Source organism: Piliocolobus tephrosceles, chromosome 4, assembly GCF_002776525.5.
Source record: "Piliocolobus tephrosceles isolate RC106 chromosome 4, ASM277652v3, whole genome shotgun sequence".
Taxonomy (NCBI): domain Eukaryota; kingdom Metazoa; phylum Chordata; class Mammalia; order Primates; family Cercopithecidae; genus Piliocolobus; species Piliocolobus tephrosceles.
In genome coordinates this window covers 57529279-57543476 of record NC_045437.1, presented here as the reverse complement: position 1 = coordinate 57543476, position 14198 = coordinate 57529279, and the positions used below count along the sequence as shown (strand labels likewise).

At 40.4% G+C, this 14198-nt stretch overlaps 1 long non-coding RNA gene across 1 annotated transcript in view; it reads right to left on the bottom strand.

Moving 5' to 3' along the window:
* LOC116418766 overlaps positions 1 to 9360 on the bottom strand; it is a 47127-nt gene extending 37767 nt beyond the window's left edge. The window contains exons 1-3 of the long non-coding RNA XR_004228908.1: positions 8838 to 9360; positions 8339 to 8567; positions 7189 to 7224 (exon numbers count right to left, since the gene is read on the bottom strand). This is a non-coding gene — a long non-coding RNA (uncharacterized LOC116418766). The remainder of the gene's footprint in view (positions 1 to 7188; positions 7225 to 8338; positions 8568 to 8837) is intronic.
* Between the last annotated feature and the right edge of the window lie 4838 nt (positions 9361 to 14198).

Here is a 14198-nt window from a genome sequence, read left to right as displayed (position 1 = left end):
CCTTCTGCACAATGACCATTCAATTTGAGCCACCCACCCTATGTCCATGTTTACTTCAATTTTAAAATATATTAAAAAGACAAGCCCTTGTATAGTAACACAAGGTTTATTTGGTTCAGGCAGGCATGTAGGAAAGGTATGGATTTCTCATTTAGTGTTAGGCTTCCTCCGCACTTACCTTTCCATAAAGCCTGCAAGAGTATTGCCACTGGGGCTTTCCTCTCTAATTGCACTAGGAGAATTGGTACTCCACTTTACAAGGATGATGTGGATTCCCAGCTCTTGTTGATCCTGTACTCTTAGTAGAGCAAGGGAAACTTGGAACAAATTTACCTAGCATCAGAAAAGACCACAGGAAGTATGCATGAGCCTGGAGAACAGGTAAGTTTGCTTTTCCTTGAAGAAAAATCCAGTCATCTCAAAAACTGTCAGTCTGGCTTGGAAGATAATTTCATGAAACCAACCATAGGCCTTCAGGTCAACCTATACCACAATTGAACATAGTGTCCCAAGATGGTATTCACTAAATATCCCCTTTGGGGCAAACTACCCATTCTTATGTAGCAGGACTTGATTTCTAAAGGGAAAAATTGCTTTTGAGCTCTCTAGGATCTGTCTAGTCATGGGGGTGCCAATCTTTGTTGTTTTATTTTTTATTTTTTTAATTTTTTTATTTTTCATTTTTTTATTATACTTTAAGTTCTAGGACACATGTGCACAATGTGCAGGTTTGTTACATATGTATACTTGTGCCATGTTGGTGTGCTGCACCCATCAACTCGTCAGCACCCATCAACTCGTCATTTACATCAGGTATAACTCCCAATGCCGTCCCTCCCCCCTCCCCCCTCCCCATAATAGGCCCTGGTGTGTGATGTTCCCCTTCCGGAGTCCAAGTGATCTCTTTGTTCAATTCCCACCTCTGAGTGAGAACATGAGGTGTTTGGTTTTCTGTTCTTGCGATAGTTTGCTGAGAATGATGGTTTCCAGCTGCATCCATGTCCCTACAAAGGACACAAACTCATCCATTTTTATGGCTGCATAGTAATCCATGCTGTATATGTGCCACATTTTCTTAATCCAGTCTGTCACTTATGGACATTTGGGTTGATTCCAAGTCTTTGCTATTGTGAATAGTACCACAATACTTTGAAGTCACCTTAATCTCATTGCAGGAGATCTCTATGGAACTCATGGAGATGGAGCGGTGGTGGAAGATAAGCTCATGGAGATAGAATGATAGTGATGGTGGAAGATAAGATGGTTCTATATATCAGGACCTATGCCCTTCTTTGAATTGGCTCAAAGAATATGGAGTCAGTTTGGGGTCAGATGAAAGAAACACACTCCTAGTTGCTCTGAGGAAACTATAGAACCTGGACAGAGTGTATAAGGAACACAAAAATTAAATAGTAGAAAGCAAATTGAGGAAAAAGGCCAGAATTTGGAGTATCACTGAACTTATGGTGAATTTATTATTTGTCCTCTCTGAGGTCTCCCATTCTGAATACAATGTGGCCTGAGAGCCAGAAGTGGGCACCAGGGAGCAGAGAGAACTCCAAGAGAAGCTGGTTAAAGGAGTAAGAGATTCTAACTCTCAGAAAGAGTGCAAAAATCCATTATTACTTTTGTATTTTCTCAGTTCCCTCATACCCCAGCCCCCAAGCAATCTCTTAATGGCAGCAATAGGAACAAAGGAAGCAATGAAGAGCAGAATCAATGAAATTGAAAACAGAAAAATAGTAGAGGAGAAACAAAGAACCCAAAAGTTGGTTATTTGCAAAGATCATTACAATTGATGAAACTGATGGGCCTTTAATAAGATGAAGTGGGGCGGGGGAGAGAGGAGGATGAGGAGGAGGAGACAAAGGGTCAGGGGAGAGAGAGAGAAAGAGAGAGAGAGAAAGACTAGTATTATTGATATCAAGAATGAAAGAGAAGATACTGCTATAGATCCTACATATCACAATAAAAAAACAAGCATCAGGGAATACTACAAACAACTCAATAAAAAAACAAGCATCAGGGAATACTACAAATAACTCTATGCACATAAATTCAACAACTGAGAAGAACTATACCAATTCCTTGAAAAGCCCAAACTAAATAGATAACCTAAATAGTTCTATAACTATTAACAAATGGAATTTCTAGTTAAAATTCTTCTGAAAAAAAATCTACAGGGTACAGATGATTTCACTGATTAATTCTCCTAAAATTTAAAGAAGAAATGAGATCAACGCTACACAATCTCTTCTAGAAAGTGAAAGAGAACACTCATAACTCGTATTATGAAGCCAGCATCAACCTGATATCAAACACATATGTTTTGTCTCATTGATTTTTGCTCTTATTTTTTATTGCTTTTTTCCTTCTGCTTGCTTTGGATTTTTCTCTTTCTAGTTTCTTCAGATGAATGCTTACATTGTTGACTTAAATCCTTTCTTTTTTTTCCTAGCATTATCAAATGTTTTAAATAAGCATTTAATGTAGAATTTTTCCTCTAATCACTGCTTTACCTGCATCTGCATCTTATAAAGATTCATACAAAAAACATAATAAACACAAAGATGATAAAAACACAAAGATAACGACAACAACAACAAAAAACCCTACAGAGAAGTATTCCTGATTAACATAAACACAAAAAACTCTTCAACATATTAGCAAGTCAAATCAAGCTATACACAAAAAGAATTATCATACCATGACCAAGTGTAATCCACTATATTAACAGTTTAAGAACCCAAATCACACATTCATTTGATTTGCTGTAGAAGAATCATGTGATAAAATTCAACATCTATTCATGATAAAAACTCTTAGAAAATTGGAAATCGAAGGAGAGTTCTTCAAACAAATAAATAACATGTATAAAAAACTAATAGCTGACATGATGCTTAATGATAAAAGATTATGTACTTTGCTTCTAAAATAGGGAGCAAGACAATAATTTCCACACTCACTACTCCTACTCAACATTGTGCTGGGAGTTCAAGCAAGCACAATGTTGACAAGAAAAGACAAGAAAGACAACAGATAAAAAAGACAAATAAAAAAAGTGACTCATATATATTGCAAAGGAGGAAATAATACTGCCCCTATTCACCACGTCTCATATATGTCTATGAAGGCAATTCCAAGGAATCTACAAAAAAGTCTCCTAGAACAAAGAGGTAAGTTTAATAAGATTGCAGGATATGAAGTAAGTACAGAAAAATTAATAATATTTTCATGTAATAGCAATGTATAATTAGAAAACAAATTTAAAAATTTATAGTAGCTTTGAAAAGTGAGATATTTAGCTATAAATATAACAAAACACCCACAGGATCTGTGTGAAAAACTACAAAATGATAATTAAAGGAATCAACAAAGACCTAAATAAAGGAAGAGGCATACCCCATTAGTGGATTGAAAAACTCAAAGTAGTAAAGAGGTCAGTTAGCCTCAGACTAATCTGTAGATTTAATACAATTCCAGTCAAAATACCCTACCTGGCATTTTTGTAGGTAGAGACAAGCTGATTCTAAAATTTATATGGAGACTGTCCATTCTCCATTGTGCATTTTTGGCACCCTTGTTGAAGATCAGATGACTGTATATATATATGGATCTATTTCTGAACCCTCACTTCTGTTCCATTGATCTGTATGCCAGTTTTTATGCCAGTACTATACTGTTTTAATCGTTGTAGCTTTGCAATATATTTTTCAATCAGGAAGTGTGATGTCTCCAGCTTTGTGCTTCTTTCTCAAGAATGATTTGGCTATTTGGAGTGTTTTGTGGCTTCATGTGAATTTTAAAATTGTTTTTTCTATTTTTTAAAAAAATGCCATTTGGGATTTTGATATGGATTACATCGACTCTATAGGCCACTTTTGGTAATATGGACATTTTAACAGTGTTAAGTCTTCTGATCCATGAATATGTAATATCTTTCAATTTATTTATGTGTTTTTTCTTTCTTTAAACATCTATAAAACTATAAAACATCAATGCTTTATAGTTTTCAGTATATAACTCTTTCATTGTTGCCTATTCCTAAGTATTTTATTTCTTGTTGTTATTGTAAATGGAATTGTTTCTTAATTTCCTTTTTGGATAGTTCATTATTAGCCTATAGAAATGCAACTTTATTGAATTTATTTATTAGTTCTAATAGTTTTCTGTGGAGTCTTTATGGCTTTCTACACGTAAGATAATGCCATCTGTAAAGAGGTAATTTTATTTCTTCCTGTCTGATTTGGATGACTTTTATTTCTTTTTCTGGCCTGGTTAGGACTTCCAGGACTATGTTGCATAGAAGTACTTTCAGTACTATGTTGAGAGTGAGCATCCTTGCCTTGCTGATCTTACAGGAAAAGCTTTTGTGATTTTACCATACCATTGAGTATGACATCACTGTGAGCTTTTAATATACAGCCTTTATTATGATGAGGTAAATTCCTTCTATACCTAGTTTGTCGAGGATTTCTTTTTTTTCATGAAAAGGTTTTTAATTTTGTTAAATGCATTTTCTACATCTATTGGGATGATCATGTAATTTTCTAGAACTAGAAATACCATTTGATCCAGCCATCCCATTACTGGTATATACCCAAAGGATTATAAATCATGCTGCTATAAAGACACATGCACATGTATGTTTATTGCAGCACTATTCACAATAGCAAAGACTTGGAATCAACCCAAATGTCCATCAGTGACAGACTGGATTAAGAAAATGTGGCACATATACACCATGAATTACTATGCAGCCATAAAAATGGATGAGTTCGTGTCCTTTGTAGGGACATGGATGCAGCTGGAAACCATCATTCTCAGCAAACTATCACAAGAACAGAAAACCAAACACCGCATGTTCTCACTCAGAGGTGGGAATTGAACAAAGAGATCACCTGGACTCTGGAAGAGGAACATCACACACCGGGGCCTATTGTGGGGTGGGGGAGTGGGGAGGGATAGCATTAGGAGATATACCTAATGTAAATGAGGAGTTAATGGGTGCAGCACACCAACATGGCACATGTATACATATGTAACATATCTGCAGGTTGTGCACATGTACCCTAGAACTTAAAGTATAAAAAAAAAAAAAAATCAATCCTTTTTAAATGTCCTGTATTACTTTAATTGATTTGCATATGTTGAACCATCCTTGCATCCCAGGGATAAATCCCACTTCATCATGGTATATGGCCTTTTAAATTTATTAAGAAGACTGTATGTATACATGTGAAAGAATGAAATTGTACCCTCATCTGACACCATACATGTAAATCAATGCAAAATGGGTTAAAGATTTAAACATAAGACGTGAAACTTTAAAACTCCTAGAAGCAAACATTGAGAAAAAGCTTCACGACATTGGTCTTGGCAATGATTTCTTAGATATGACATCAAAAACACAAGCAACAGAAGCAAAAATAGACAACTGAGACTACATCAAACTGAAAGGATACTGTATAACAAAGGAAACAACAGAATGGAAGAAAATATTTGTATACATATTCTGATAAGAGTTTAATATCTAAAATAAGGTTTAAAAATGCCTTCAGCTGAATAGCATAAAAATAAAATAACCCAACTAAAAAACTGGCAAAGAACCTTGAATAGGCATATCTCCTAAGAACATATACAGAGATATCTGCATTTCCCTGTTTGTTGCAGCATTATTCACAACAGCCAAGATATGGAATCAACTTAAGTGTCTATCAACAGATGATTAGATAAAGAAAATGTGGTATTTATACACAATGGAACACTATTTAGCCTTAAAAAAAAAAGCAAATCCTTCCATATGTGACAACATGAATGAACCTGGAGGACATTATGCTAAGTGAAAGAAGCCAGTCACATAAAAACAAATGGCTGTATGATTTCACTTATATGAGGTATCTAAAATAGCTCAAATACGTAAAATAAGAGAGTAGGATTGTAGTTGCCAGGGATAAAGAGAAGGGGGCAATGAGGGATTCATCTTCAGTGGGTATGAAGTTCCATTTATGCAAGACAAATATGTTCTAGAGATCTACTGTACAATATTGTGCCTACAGTTAATATTGTGCACTTAAAAACTTACAAGGGTAGATATGTTGACATGTTAAGTGTTCTCACAACAGTGAAAAAAAGCTACATCTGTATAAACATTTAGAAAACAAAAAGTAAAGTCATAAAAAGTTTATATGAAAATTCAAAGCAATTATTTAAGTATTTAAAACAGAATAAGACTGGAGGAATCACACCACCTGATAATAAGACTAATTATGAAGCTAGAGTAATTAAGACAGTATAGTATTGACAAAGGAAAAGGCTCAGGATTGTTGGAACCGAATAGAGTCTAGAAATGGACCCCAAAACAGATGGCCAATTGATTTCTGACAAAGGTGCACAAACAGTTCGATGGAGGAAGAATAATCTTGTCAACACATGGTATTAAAACAATTGAAAATCTATACGCAAAAAAAAAAAGAACCCTGACTTAAACCTCACACTTCATACAAAAATTATCTCAAAGTGGATTACAGACCTAAATGTAATATGTAAAACTACAAATCTTTTAGAAGAAAACCTAGAAAAAAAGCTTTATGATCTGTCGTTATGCAGAGTTCTTACACATGACACCAAAAGCACAATTTATTTTTAAAAATTGACAAATGGGCTTTATCAAAAATAAGAACTTTTGCTCTGTGAGAGATCTAACTTGGAGAATGAAAAGTCAATACACACACTGGGAAAATATATTTTCGAATTACCTATCTGACCAAGGACTTATACCTAGAATATGTAAAGATTATTCAAACCTTAATATGAAGAAAACAAATAACCCACTAAAAAATGAGTGAAGGTTTTGAACACATCACCAATGAGGATATAAGGATGGCAAATAAACACTTAAGTAGATGTTCAACATCATTAGTCATGAGGGAAATATACATTAAAACCAAATGTAGTGCACTTAAAAACTTAAGAGGGTAAGTTACCACCACAAATGTAGTGATAGCTAATTGTGGTGTGGTATTAACTTCTATCTATTGAAGTAAAAGAAAAATGTTGACAACACAAAGTGCTGGTGAAGACACAGAGCAAATGAAACTCTCACACATTGTAGGTGGGGATGCAAAATGCAGCACCCATCCTGGAAAACAGTTTGGAAGTTTCTTACAAAGTTAAACATGCACTTACCATATCACCCAGCAATCCTGCTCCTGAGTGTTTACCCTAGAGAAATGAAAAAATATGTTCTTATGAAAGCCTGTGCATGAATGATTTTAGCAGCTTTTTTGGTTTTTTTTTTTTTTTTTTTTGAAGCCAAGTCTTCTCACTTTGTCACCCAGGCTGGATTGCAGTGTCATGATCATGACTCACTGCAGCCTCGACCTCCGTGGCTCAAGTGCACACCTGGCTGATTTTTTTATTTTTGGTAAAGATGGGATTTCACCATGTTGCCCAGGCTCACCTCAAATTCCTGGGCTCAACTGATCCTCTCACCTCGGCCTCCTAAAGTGCTGGGCTTGTAGGCATGAGTCACCGTGCCTGCCAAAAGCTTTCTTCCTAATTGCTCAAACCTGGAAATACTGCACGTGTGCTTCAACGGATGAATGGATAAACAAACTGTGGTACATCCATACATTGGAATCTTTACTCAGCAATAAAAAGCAACAAGTGGATGAGTCTCAGAGGCCTTTGAAAGGCATTATGCATGAAAGAATCCAATCTCAAAAGATTATGTACTATATGATTCAATTTCTATGGCAACCTCAAAAAGACACGAAAACATAGTAATGGAGAACAGATCAAAGGAATACCATGGGCCAGGTGCGGTGGCTCACACCCGTAATGCCAGCACTCTGGGAGGCCAAGGCGAGCAGATCACTTGAGATGAGGAATTCAAGACCAGCCTGGCTGACATTGGAGAAACCCCATCTCTACTAAAAACACAAAAACTAGCCAGGTGTGGTGGCACATGCCTGTAGCCCCAGCTACTCAATTATTCTGGGGCAGAATAATTGCTTGAACCTGGGAGACAGAGGTTGCAATGAGCTGAGATCACGCCACTGCACTCCAGCCTGGGTGACAGAGTGAGACACCATCTCAAAAAAACCAAAACAAACAAACAAACAAACAAAAAAAGGATGCCATGAGGGAGTTTTTTAGGGCAATGGAATTGTTTCTGTATCCTGATTGTGGTTGTGGTTATTTATATATATTGTGCAATGGCTAAAATTCATAGACCTGTAAATACATATAGACACAAAGTCAATTTTACTCTATAATGATCACAAAAGTAATCTAGGGAGCATAGCTGTGAAGTCTTCCCTCAGGTCCTCCCAACCTCCTTCTCCTTAGGGGCTCCGAGGCCTTTCCTTCCTCTCCTTGCTTCTGGATTCTGTCTCATAGTGCTCTTCTGTTTCCCTCCCAGTCTTGCCACCACCAGGCTGTAGCACTTCATTCAGGTCTTGTCTGGGGCTGTGACTCTGTGGCTTTGTTCCACACTCTTCTTAGTCAAGAACGGCCACAAAATCTACTGGGTTTTCAGCCAGTTCCCTCAACAAAAAAGCAAGCTACAACAAAAACAAATCATCTTTGATTTCTCTTTCTTCTACCTTCATATCCCATTCATTAGTGAGTATTGTCAGTTCTGCTTTCAAAATAGGTCCTGAGCCTAATCCCTGCAGCCACCTGTGTCCGGGCCATTGCCATCTTAGGCCTTAGCTACTGCAGCAGGCTTCTATCTGGTCTCTCTGCTTCCGCTTCTTCCCTGCTATTGTCTATTCCCAATGCAGCAATCAGAGTAATCCCACGAAAACACATACCATGTCATTTCTACTTACAGTCCTCCCAAATCTTCCCAGTGTATTTAGAATAAAAGCCAAGTACCATCCCACTGCCTCCGCAGGGCTGTCCTCCTCCCCCTGCTTCCTCTGGTATTGTGCCCTCGCCACGCTGATCTTCTTGCTCTTTCCAGGATATGTCATGCTTATTCCCACTTCAGTGCTATTTTCTCTGCCTGGAACTGGCTTATCCCAGAAATCTGCATGGTCGCTGTTTCAGATAGTTCAAGACTCAGTCCTAAAGTCACTTCCTCAGAGAGAGCTCCTCTGCCTGTTTTAAATAGCCTCCCCAGCCTTCCAGTCTCTCTCTAGCCCCTTAACCTGATTTATTTTCTCTCAGCACTTAACCACCTCGTGCAAGGATGCTGGCTTCCCATGGCAACATAGAATTCACACTCCTTATTATGTCCTAGAAAGTGCTATGCGAACTGGTTCACGCCTCGCCTCTGACATCATAACCCTCTGCTCCTGAGGGACAATTCCCTTTTCTATGCCATTCCCTGTGCACCCCTCCAGCCACACTGACTTCCTTGTGTTCCCAGAACAAAGCAAGCGTGCTTCTACCTCGGAATCTTTGCATCTGTGATTCCATCTCCCTCGAATGTTGTTCCTCCATAGAGCTTCCTAGCACATTCTCTGCTCAAATGACAATCAGAGATTTTCTTGACCATCGTATATAAAACAGCAAGCCCTTCATCATTCTCTACTCCTCTTATCTGTTTTATTTTTCATAGCATTTATAACTACTTGGTGTGTGTATAGCTATTTATCTGTTATGTGTTCTTAGCTCCCTGTACTAGGCTGTCAGTCTGCGGGGAGCTACGACTTTGTTTTGTTCGCTATTGATTGTCTTTCTCTGTGAGTCTCAGCCTCATTCATACCAATGTTGCTTTGAGGATGGCTGGGTGCAGGGAGGCACTGGAGTACCAAGAGCCCTGGAGAGACCCCTGGCCATACGGCTGTTGTTCCTTGTCTGTCTCTCTCACCCGCGTGTAAGCTCCATATTGGCAGTGACTGAGAGGCAGGGTGCGGTGCATAGTGGGTGCTCAAGAATAGTTGTAGAATGAACAAATGAATGAATAAATGATAGAGGTTTTTGGATATTTAAAAAGAATGTTTTGGCTTTTAAAAGGAACTTTCCATGTTTTAAAACCTAAATGCAGAATAATGGTATGAATTGGCCAGTGAGGAAGTACCTTATGTGAAGTTTACTGCTAACATTTAAACATTTTCCCCTGCCTAGTAAAGACTTTTTGATGTCTTCCCATTGTTCTTAGGGTCATAATGCACTTTAAGATGGCTCCTGCCCCTTTGTCAGCCCACTTTCCCTTGCTCTGGGTCTCAGTCACACAACCCTCCTTTCAATTTCTCTTACCCGTGTTCCCTCCCAGTTCCAGGGCCTCTGCCTGCAAGGCTTCCTCTGTCTGGATGCTCTGGCCCCCACCCTCCCCAGAGTTAACTCCTCCTCACCCTCCCCATCTCCGCTAAAGCCTCAGATCTTCAAGGGAAGCCCTCCCTGACACCCAGGCAAGGGTGATGTGCCCTCAAATCACCAGGTACCTCTCCTGCACACCCCAGATCACAGGTGTGGTCTAACATGTGTTTGTGTGATTATATAGTTAAGGTTCCCATGATGGGGAACTGGGTCTGCCTTTGCTTCACCATTAACTTCTCTGGAAACTAGCACTTCTGGAAACAGAACAGGCTTTTTAAAAAATATTTGTAAGGCCAGGCATGGTGGCTCACGCCTGTAATCCCAGCACTTTGGGAGGCCAAGGCGGGCGGATCACGAGGTCAAGAGATCAAGACCATCCTGGCTAACACAGTGAAACTCCATCTCTACTAAAAATTCAAAAAATTAGCTGGGTGTGGTGGCCGGCGCCTGTAGTCCCAGCTACTCAGGAGGCTGAGGCAGGAGAATGGTGTGAACACGGGAGGCGGAGCTTGCAGTGAGTCGAGATCATGCCACTGTACTCCAGCCTGGGCAACAGAGCAAGACTCCATCTCAAAAAAAAAAAAAAATTATAAAATGAAAACATTACTTACTTAATGATCTAAAAGTGGCTTTTTTTGTATAGCCTCAATTTTAGTGTAAGGCAGTGAAGGTAATTGTTGTAACAAAAGTCAAGGAAACCCATTAAGCTCTTAATCCCCTGGTACTGTTAGAAGATGAGAGATGCTGTGGTATAGACGGGCTAGGACACAGGGCAGGTGAGTTTCCAGGGGCAGAGAGAGGAGATGAGCTTCACAGCTGCTGAGACCTGTCCCTCTGACTTGGGCAGGCATCCTTGTCATTTGAAAGTACAACAGGGCCAAACCTTCAATCCAGGAACACAGCTCGTGCTCAGATTTTTTTTTTTTTAAAACAACATCATGTGGAATTTTCTTTATGTCTTTCTAATAAAACTCAAAGGATAGGAATAAAAATAGAAGAGATCATTGAAATCAGCTCAACATAAGGTCAGCTGTGTCCCACTGTGAACTGCCTGGCCTTGAGTGTGCGTGGGGAAGAAGGGGGTGCAGAGGTCAAGGTGTCTCTCCTTGTCGGGGGTGGTGTGGAGGTGATGGTGTTGGGGATGGTGTTCTTAGGTCGGGAGGAACAGGATTTGTCTGGTGACCTTTAACATGCCTTCCCACCTGGAAACCCCTCAGAGTTTATGCTCATCCTTTGTGTTAGTCAAAGCTTAAATCCGCTTTCCTTACCTAACCTTTGCTAGAGAGATGAAATGGGTGTTTGCCCGGCCTGCTGCTCATTGGAATCACATGGGGAGGAAGCCTAGCACCCACTTGAGACCAGTGAAATTAGAATATGTGGTGTGGGGCCCAGGTATAGGTATTTTTAAAAAGCTCCTAAGTAATTCTGAAATGCAGCCAGAGTTGACAGCCGCTGTAAAACAGGTAGTGCCATGGACGGGTTTCCTTCTTCCTTCTCCTCTGGTGCTCACTCGGTTCTCAGGCTGAATCAAGCTTGGCCAAGCCATGGCCCACAGGCTGCAGGCAGCCCCGGACAACTTTGAATGTGGCCCAATACAAATTCATAAACTTTCTTAAAACATAATGAGATTTTTCTGTGATTTTTTTTTTATTAGCTTATCAGCTTTCATTAGTGTTAGTGTATTTTATGTGTGGCTCAAGACAATTCTTCTCCAATGTGGCCCAGGGGAGTCAAAAATTTGGCTACCCCTGGGCTAAATGATCATCATGTGTGGCAGGCAGACTTCTGAGACGGCCACCAACAATCCTGTCTCCTGGCATTCCTGGCCTTCTGTAGGCCCTGACTCCTGGAGTGCACACTGGATTTGAACTCAGGTCCACTTAACCATCAGAGTAAAATGGCTAAGACTGTCAGAAGAGCGGGTAAGGGGAGCTAAAGAGTCCTGCATGAACTGAAAACTTGAGTGCTCAGTCTGCAGTTATCAGTGGCCTCCGTCACCGCAGGTCCCTCCCCCAGCTCTAACCCCAACCCAAGGGGGATGACTTAGGGCCCGGTGGCCCTTTGGTGCCCTAAGAATCCTGGATAGAACCTTTCTTCAAGGTTCTGCCCTTCTCCTTCTTTTGATCTTCTGTTGACCTCACCTGCCAATCTGAACTGGGAGCTGGCATGGCGCCTCTGTCTCTCTCAGCTAGAGAAAACCATCTTCTCAAAGCAGAGCCAATCAGAACAATGTTCTCCACAGTGTGGCTTAGGAGCTGCTTCTCTGGATCATGATTACATTCATTGCCACGGTGTGAACTCAAGCACCAGGGGCCAGAGTCTTTCCAGGATCCCTGGGTCTGGCAGTGGGCTCCTCTGGCAGAGCCCACGTGCCTTCTCTTGGAGGAAGAGCAAATTGAGCCTTTCTGATTCCTGGGGCTGTTGGCATTTCTGTAGTGAAGTTTGGATTACCAGGCCAATCAGTGCCCACTCCCTTAAATCTGCCCCCAGCATCAAAAGGGCTGCTCTGGGGATTCTGTTCCATGTCCCCAGTTTCCCCCACCCCCAGAGGCCAGCAGCCCTTTTGTTGGTTTGGCTCTCAGCTTAGATCAGTGAAGCGATTTCAGCTCCAACTGGGCAACACTCAGCGTTTCATTTATGTCTTGGCAAGGTTACCATGTTATTACTTAACTGTGCCGCTGCTACTCAATAAGTGGGAACTGATTGAAATAACCACAGGAGTTGCTGGATTCCCCTAATTTTAGCACAGAGTTAAAGCTCACTCCCACAGTTGGAAGTTAAAATAGGCTGCCAGCCCACAGAAATGCCCACCCACCACACCTAATTGTCACCCCACAGATGCCTGTCATGGAAGGAAACATGGAAGGCTGGAGAGAAGTTCTTAGAAGCAAGTTCTTCTCCTCAGTGGATGCCTGAGGTCATTTTGGCCAGGCCCAATTTCTTTGAGACTGTAAGCCTGGGGAAATTTGCTTGACTGCTTTAGAGACTCCTGCTTTCTTCCCTGATTTGTCTGACAGGCAGTCGAAGTACAGAGTGCTCATTAGAACAACTGCAGAGAACAGAAACTCTTGTCTGGGGGTGTCTCCTTAAATGACTCATTCCTGGAGTCCAGATGTGGGGAGGGCAAAGACCCTGAGAAATCTATGTAATTTGGAAAGCAGAAAAGAGACTTAATCCAAGTTAACTTGCTTTCTCTTGGTGTCATAGCCATCAACCACAACCCAAATGACACCACTTGAAGAAAAATTTGAAGTAAATGCCATCTTGTGAAACTTTCCCCATCCCAGAACACTCGAATTGTTTTTTTGTTTCTTACTATTGTAAACTAGATGTTACTAGATATGTTCTGAAGGTTTCTATGAAAAGTTATTTCTCATAGTGAGCCTGCTTCTTAATATTTCTCATACCTGTGCAATTTTGTGTTCTCTTGTACCTACTTTAAGTTATAATCTGCTCTTAACATCTTAGTACAGCATAGTCGACCAGACTGTCAAGGGCAAAGTAGGGGATTAGAATGTGGAGATTTTTAGAGAAAGGGAAAGACTTTATCTGCAAGGTGTTTCCTAAGGGGACCCTGGGAAGCCTCCAGAGTTCTTGGCAGTGGACAGTTCCCAGTCTCCCAGGCTTCACGGCCTCACAGCTGGACTGTGTGGGAGCCTCCTGACACTGGTTTTGGTGATTAGCATCAGATTAGTCATCTTTAGAGGTATCTCCCTCCATGCCAGTCTCCTGCCCAAAAATGTGCATGACTTTATTTTGCCTGTATGATGAAATCCAAATCCCCTAGGCTTGCTTTCTTTTTTTTCTCTCTCTTTCTCTTTCTTTCTCTCTCTCTCTCCCTGTCTTCCTTCTTTCTTTCTCTCTCTCTCTCTTTCTCTCTCCTTCCTTCCTTCCTTCCTTCCTTCCTTCCTTCCTTCCTTCCTTCC